We start from the raw sequence: 7,973 nt of genomic DNA, 5'->3' as shown, positions 1-7,973 counted from the left end.
GGTCACAGGGAGTTGGAGCCTATTCCAGCTGACTTAGGGCAAAGGTAGGGGACACCCTGGACAAGTCGCCAGTCTATCAAAAGGCTACATATTCGCACTCGCATTCACACTTGCAGACAATTTAGAGTTACCAGTTAACCTCAGCATGTGTTTGGACTGTGGGAGGAAAGCAAAGAACCCAGAGAAAACCCACACATGCACAGAGAGAACATGCAAACTCCATGCAGAAAGATCCCGGGAAGGCGAGGACACAAACCAGGGATCTACTAGCTACAAGACGAAAAATGCTAACCGCTAAGCCACTATGCAGCCCACAAAGATTAGGTGTTTAACTTAAATTGCATCTTCAATTTACTTTCATTTAAAATAGTGATATAAGTGATCTCTTAGCCTTAGAAAACAGTAATTTTACAGAGCAATCCCAACTCAAGGATCACTTACTACCAACTTCTGACATTTTAACAATCTCTTGTGCCAGATTAAACAATAAAATCATTTTGCAATGGCTGTGGTGGAGCTCAGGGCTCAACCTGAGGAAGGCTGCTGTGTAACAAATGAGTTAACTGTAAATCATGACTGTGTGTGACAGCTCACCTGTCTAAAATGAAGAAAAAAGCACAATTTCATTTTCAATGGTCATTTTCTGAGTGCAACTACACAGCTGTGTTTATTGTTTATTGTTTATTGGATCCTCATTAGTTGTCACCATGGTGACGACTATTCTTCCTGGGGTCCCTAAAAAAATAAGACAGTTCTGGAGGGTGTAATGATGAGCTGCTTTTTCATTTTGATGTGATTGAAGTGATAATAAGCAAGCCATGTTCATTGTTTTGTGGTAAATCCCTTTGCCCCTTGAACTCAGTAACCACCCACCTCATGTTGCAGTGGGTACTTCATCAGTCTTCTACATACCATCTTGAACAAGCATCTAAGCCCTTGGAGTGGAAACATTAACTCTTCATTCACTCATTGTAATGAGCACTCTCCAGTCATAAATGCTACCCAATATACCATTACTACTGCACCTCTATGTCTTCTATGGAACATCTACTGAGAACACTGACTCTGCTTGGTACATACAGCCTTAGCTTTAAAAACCGGAATACTATTTGTGTCTACAGGATTACATGAATTAGTTGAAAAACATACATGTGAAAAGACTAACAAAAAATGGTTAAGGTGGTTGGCTTAAAAGGGTCATTTAATTGAATAAAGCAAGTAAAGCTAAAGCTGCTGAAGCAACTTGTTTCAAAGTGAGTCAGAAAAACATAGCAAACCAGTACTTTAAGCACAACTTTAAGATATAATATTTACAAAAGTACGCAGGAAAATGACTATAGGTCAAAGGGAAGTGACGATCACTAGAGGGTGGAAAGAGATACAATGACTCGACGGCCATGGCTACTAATGGGAGGCTAGATTACAAGACACCAGAATGAATTAGAATTACACAAGAATCGAAACAGTACTATACACAATCAGACAGACTTAACTTTGTGAGTAATATTAATTATAATTACCAGGACTTGGTACCACCAAGCTAGGAAAGTAAGGCAGGTGGGACAAATGCGCAAGGAGCGCAGACATGACCAATACAAGAATTGCTGAAACAGAAGGATTATTACAGATGCTAAACTGATCAACTAGTAGTCAATAAAACCAAAGCAAGGACTACTACAAGAGGGGGAGCTACGTAGCTGGCAACCAGATTGGGAGAGAAGCTGAGGGAATATGGATGAAGTATGGCATGTGGAGTGGCAGACATGATATTGTCAACTGGTGCAAGTCAGGTGTGGGTTTGGGCACAGAGATCTAGCTGAACCAAGGTGGATGGTACCTGGACAATGATCCAGAGGGCTGACAGGCAAGGCAGGCTGGCAGGTCTGACAAGCTGAGCAGACAGGGGTGGCCACGGACTGGATAGAGAGAAATCAATTAGAGACAAGAGCAAAGCAAAACCAAAAATTCAAAGATTGTCTGAGATTAACTGAGAGTTATTCAATGGTTTAGCATCATGTCGTGGTCTGAGCCAGGCTTTTGTGGTGCAAAGATGATGAGCTGATATGTCAACCACTCCCTGCCGGAGTTGTGCACACTCAGGTAATCAACCAATGGCCTGCACTTGTTCACATTCCACACACACAACGCACTCAGGAGGGAAAAGGGAAGGGAGAGGGTAGGGAAGGCTGAAGGTGGAGGACATGACCAGCTGACTTGATCCGAGTGGTGGAGCAGCAGATGACACATTCATTCTTGGTACCAAGAGAGCAGTGCATTCACAAATCTCTTGCTGTGCCTCTGCCTTAATGTGGTGCACAGTGAGTCACTCAGACACAAAACATGTTTTTACCATGTAGCTATTAAGTGTACACTTTTAAAACATTTGAATGCAAGTAAGCTGGAAGAAAGACAGCTGAATCAACCTTCTCACCAAACATGTAGAGCAAATGTTAGCCAAAATAGTTAGTTAAAAAAATACAAAATAAAAATGCATGCACGTGACTCCAGCTTGGGGCTTTTTCATACACAAGCCTAGATTGCAAACTGTAATATGACCACACAATGTTCCATGTCTCCATAATTTCTGGAGCTCTTGATGGCCACAGCAGGTGGCCATTTCTGACCAATATCTGCTCTTAAACTGCTCATCAACAGTGTGGTAGTGAAGTGTGTTGGACCCCACTCCATGTGATACTGTTCAGCCTTTCCCAATCCACTCTCCTAATTACAATAATACCCTACAGCACAGCCATTTCACAAAGCCATAATTTGCTTGAACAGTCTGACAGGCCAATGGCATCATGCTCAGTTTCTCTCCAAATAAGGCATTCATACTTGATGATGACTCCATATGGTGTAGGGCCTCAGAGGGCAATGGGAGAGATGAACAATCAGGTTGGGCAATTACAAGAACTGCTAGTAAGACTGTTTGATATAAACACAATCAGAGAAACATCATTACACACGATTAGTATGAGTGGATATGGAATGATGAAAAGCAGTGAAATGACTCTGATTACAGACAACTACTGTAGGTCATGTTGGCTTTATTTAAAAAAAAAAACATAGACAAATAAGTACATCAAACAATATGTGCTGGGTATGATGAAATGAAACCCACTGCAGTGCAAAACAGCAAATACAAGATGGCGGACAGATGGAAGCTTCCCAATGCAGGCCGAATGAAAAACCTAACTCACACTCATTATGTCTTTATATCACTCTCTCAGCTAATAAATTGTTGGAGAAATGTTTGAGAAGAGGCTGAAATAATGACTGGAGGATGAAAAGACAACTGTACAGACAGTTACAGATGCAGACTCTCTCTAAGTATTAGAGGCTAGAGGATAAAATCCTTTAAAATATGCAGCAGAAAATGAAAGCATTACACCTGGGGACAGCAAAACACATACCTATGTTTATGGGAGGCTGGTGATTATTTTGTTTGTATTTGGTGCTAATCCTCTCTACAGTCCCAAACTGTAGCCCTGCAGCATTAGTTCATGGCTGAAAGTACAGCTTGCTTGCTTGCTCATACACTCTGGTGTTAAAATATGGTATAATCCAGTGAAATCCAGGAGGTAGAGCCCAAGTGCAATCAAAAACTTTTTCTCATATTTACTGCAAAAGAAAATCTAATATAATCAGGCATATGATCAGATTTCACATTCAGGAAATGTGGGGACAAACTGACGTGTTATACACCAGTCAGGCATAACATTATTACCACTTGCATAATACTGTGTTGGTCTCTTTCATGCTGCTGAAACTTCTTTGACCCAGTGGGGCATGGACACAGGACCTCTGGGAATGTCCTGTGGTTACAGGGTGAGACTTATCTAGATCAGGCTTATCCTGGCACAACCCACAGATGCTCAATTAGATTTGAATCTGGGGAGTGGGGAAGCCGGTTGAACCCCTTAGCTCTGTGGTGTTCCCCGGCCCACTCCTCAGCTGTTTTTGCAGTGTGTTGGGGTGCATTGTCCTGCCAATGGTGGCAACTGCTGTTGCCTTGGGGGGTTAGGGGGTTGTTTGTGTTTTTATTGTTTATTCTTGTGGTTGTTTGGGATTGCTGCTTTCCCTTTTGTAAACAAATTTACCCACGGGTACGAATAAAGAAACCTTGAACCTTGAACCTTGCTTGACCTGCAATGTTTAGGTGGGTGGTTCATGTCAAACATCCACATGAATGTCAGGACTCAAGGTTTCCCAGCAGATCATTGCATTATAACAAGATGATCGATGTTATTCACTTCACTTGTCAGTGGTCATAATGTTGTGGCTAATAGGTGTATGCACATATAAATTGGAATTATTTGGTTCCATTTATAATTAGAGCAGCTTTGAAAGAAGTTAAAATATTGCAGATAGAAAAACTATTGTGCAGTATCTAGCATTGGTCAAAGGATCAGGTATCTAAATCTCTACAAGCCTGTTGATAGTATATCCTATCCTTCCTGGCAGACACTCTAAAGTTTCATTGGACTGAATGGGAACCACTGAGCTAGAGACTTGTCCTGAGATCAATCTGTTGCTTTGGTTCACTGCTTTGTCGAAGTTTGAGCCGTCATCTCGGTCTGGTCTCTATACTTTGGAGCAGGAGTTCTTCAAAGACTTTCCTGTTTTTTGTTAGTCATTTTTCCCTTAACTCTGATCAGTGTCCCTGTGCTTGCTGCAACCCCATAGCACCTCCTTGCTTTACTAGATCGTATTAGTCAGGTGATGAGCAGTACTCTGTGTTCTCTGAACATAAAATTTGTAGATCTGTGAAGAGAATTCAGTTTTTGTCTCATTAGATCAGGGAACCTTTGTCCTCATCAGAGAACTTTAAATATAGCTCTAGTAAACCTCGAGTGGACTGTCATTTTTCTGGTAACATAAAATCCTAGCTGATGGAGCTCTGCTAAGATGGTCCTCCTTCTGGTGGGACATCTGATCTCTGCAAAGGACTCTTGTAGCTTTGCTGAGGTGATTGGTTTAAACTTTCAGAATATTCCTGTTGGTTGCAAACATTTTCCAGTTCACAATTACTGAGTCTACTGCACTCCTGGGAACATTCAAAGCTTTAGAAATGACTGTATACTCTTGCCCTGATCTATACTTTACCATAGGTTTGTGGTTCCCTTGACACTTCTCTAGGATCATTAAAGTCCCTCTTCAGGTGATTATTTAAAGTCTAAAATCTCATCTTGGTGTACTGAAAATATAAAGATTTTTTTTTCATCAAAATGGTACCTTCTTATCTTAAATGGGTAAGATGTAACTGTACAAAATTGGTTACTTTACATTGTGTAGCTCAGTAAAGTCCCTCCCTCTCTGTCTATTCATGACAGTAGATCATCAGACCATTGTAAAGCTAAACTACACAACTGCAAGTAGAATCGATGGTAACAAAACACAAGTTAGTCCTTTAAAATGAAATGTACAACATAATTAAGCATACAAAAGTGAAGAGGTCTATCTACTTTCTGAAGTGACAGTATTTCAACAAAAGATCATTTTTTTGCAACAGTTTTTGAGGACTGATGCTGGAGTTCTTACTGAGACAAAAGATCTGCTTGCAAATAACAGACTGGTCTAACAGTGTTTTAAATCACAAAACAATGCTGATGATAGAGTTACAGAGTTCATCAAATTTCACAAAATTTCAATTAAAAAGTGCAATAAGTCCTTCTGATGCTTTCCTGACTGTTCTACTTTGTTTTCAGGTTCTGCTGCCCTTCTTTTCAGAACACTCCCTTTTTTCAATCCCAAAGTTGCTTCTACTTTTTTACCTCAACAAACTGTCCACATGGCTATCACAGTTGCTGTCTGACTTCTGAATGCAGTCGCTGTTTTTGTGTATGCTGCAGGAAACGAGTTACAAGTAGGTAATCACAGTCAGGAGTAAAGTAGTCTCACTATCCAAAACTATTTTAAAAAAATCTTTATTTCAAATTCCTTACTTCTGGACATTTGAGTTGCAGTTACTAAAATGTTATCAGAGAAACAAGGTTATCAAAAACAACAAGAAGTCAGAAAAAGTATTTATTTCAACTTAGAGCTTAAATTCGTTTTCATAAAATTGGCGGCCTTATGAAATCTACACTAAACTCACACTTTTGTTTATGTGCTATCATAATTTTCTAACCATCAATAAGCCTTTCAACACCATTAGCTAACACAATGTAGCATTAGAACACAGGAGTGACGGTTGCTGGAAATGTTCCTCTGTACCCCTATGCAGATATTCCATTAAAAATCAGCTGTTTCCAGCTAGGATAGTCATTTACCACATTAGTAGTAGTGTGCATTTTATGATGTTTGTTACTTACATGATTGCTTACATTATTTATCATCTATCTATGAAGGTAAGCAAGCACAAGAAAATATTTTTAAGATATTTTTTTAATTATTTTTTTTAACTATATATACGTTACTGTTCAAAAATGGAATACATGAAATCGCCTGGGTAACCCCACACGTTTGGCTGGTAGTACATATATAGATATATAAATACTCACTGTAGTCCTCCCTTCCTTCATAGAAGCTGCGGTTGTCTGCACATGAAGCCAGTCTCTTGCCTCCCTTACGACAGACAATAAAGCTGCCACAATGAGAAAAGGGCTGAGAATGAAGACGAGAATTTCTCATGAAAAACCCATTTCAAGTGGCTCTGTGACACGGCGCACACCGAAGACAGAGCGAGTTGAAAAGGCAATAAAGTTGCTTACTGTGGGATGCTGACTAACAAGATGAAAAAAAGATCAGCATGTGAGGCCTCATCTTTCATCCTGTGACAATTAGAAGTTAGTGTTTAACACTCTGCAGACTGTGTAGCTGCTCACCCTCTTCATAAAGGCAGAGCACCAGAAACTCAGCAAATAAATGGTGCAGATGCGACATGATGGCTGTTCTCTCATGCACCAGGACATGAATAAATGCCCCCCCAGAGCCACGCTGGGATGTTCCCTCTACAATAGACCAGGGAGAACTAAGCAGCAACCTGCAGATCAATTTCCCAGCATTCTCAATGGCAGAGCCAAAACCCTGAGGTTCGACCAGCTCATCGTCCCCATCCATCTTTAGATTAATAATCTATAACCTAATCCATCCTCTTCATAGATTAGAATGGAGAGGAATCCCTAAAGAAATAACCACTTCTGTGCTCGAAGATGCATGTGTGTAGCATTTGTTACTCCAAACATTAAGGCCAGAAAATGCATTGAGCTGCTGTTAGAGTGGCACCGTTATTAAGTGATAACAGATAGTTTTTGCAATAGTATTTTCTTTTTTGCTTCTATTGCTAAGGAATGATGATAGAAAAAGGGTGCAAACTCACCTTCAGGGTAGCAATAGCAATGATTTGAATTAAAAATCAATACTGTTTAAAGCACTGTTGTCTAGATTTATGTTACACAGTATCCCAATATAAGGAGGCCCAACTAAACTCAGTATTAAAGTAGGCAATATGCTCAGAGGAAACTTATGGATTCCTTGATTTTTCCATCTAGAATTTTGTTAACTTTAATAAAAATAGTAATAATAATACTGCAGGATCTTTATTTTAATATTTAAAGTAGTAAGGTACATTTGTACTCTGTAAATTATTTTGTAAAATTTTGTAAATCTTGAGTCTTTTTTATTTCTGGGAAAGAACTCTGATCAGTTGTTCAAATGTGCTGTAGAAATGATGGTGACTACACTTAAATGTATACTACCGTTCAAAAGTTTGGGGTCACTTACAAAAGTCTTTATTTTTGAAAGAAAAGCATTTTTCTTCAGTGAAGATAACATTAAATGAATCAGAAATGCATTCTAGACATTGTTAATGTGGTAAATGACTATTGTAGCTGGAAATGGCACATTTTTAATGGAGTATCTACATAGGGGTACAGAGGAACATTTCCAGTAACCGTCACCCATGTGTTCTAATGCTACATTATCCATCCATCCATTCTCTATACACCGCTTTATCCTCACTAGGGTTGCGG

Source organism: Acanthochromis polyacanthus, chromosome 14, assembly GCF_021347895.1.
Source record: "Acanthochromis polyacanthus isolate Apoly-LR-REF ecotype Palm Island chromosome 14, KAUST_Apoly_ChrSc, whole genome shotgun sequence".
Classification (NCBI taxonomy): Eukaryota; Metazoa; Chordata; class Actinopteri; family Pomacentridae; genus Acanthochromis; species Acanthochromis polyacanthus.
The sequence above is the reverse complement of the archived record's forward strand: the minus strand, read 5'-3'. Positions refer to the sequence as shown.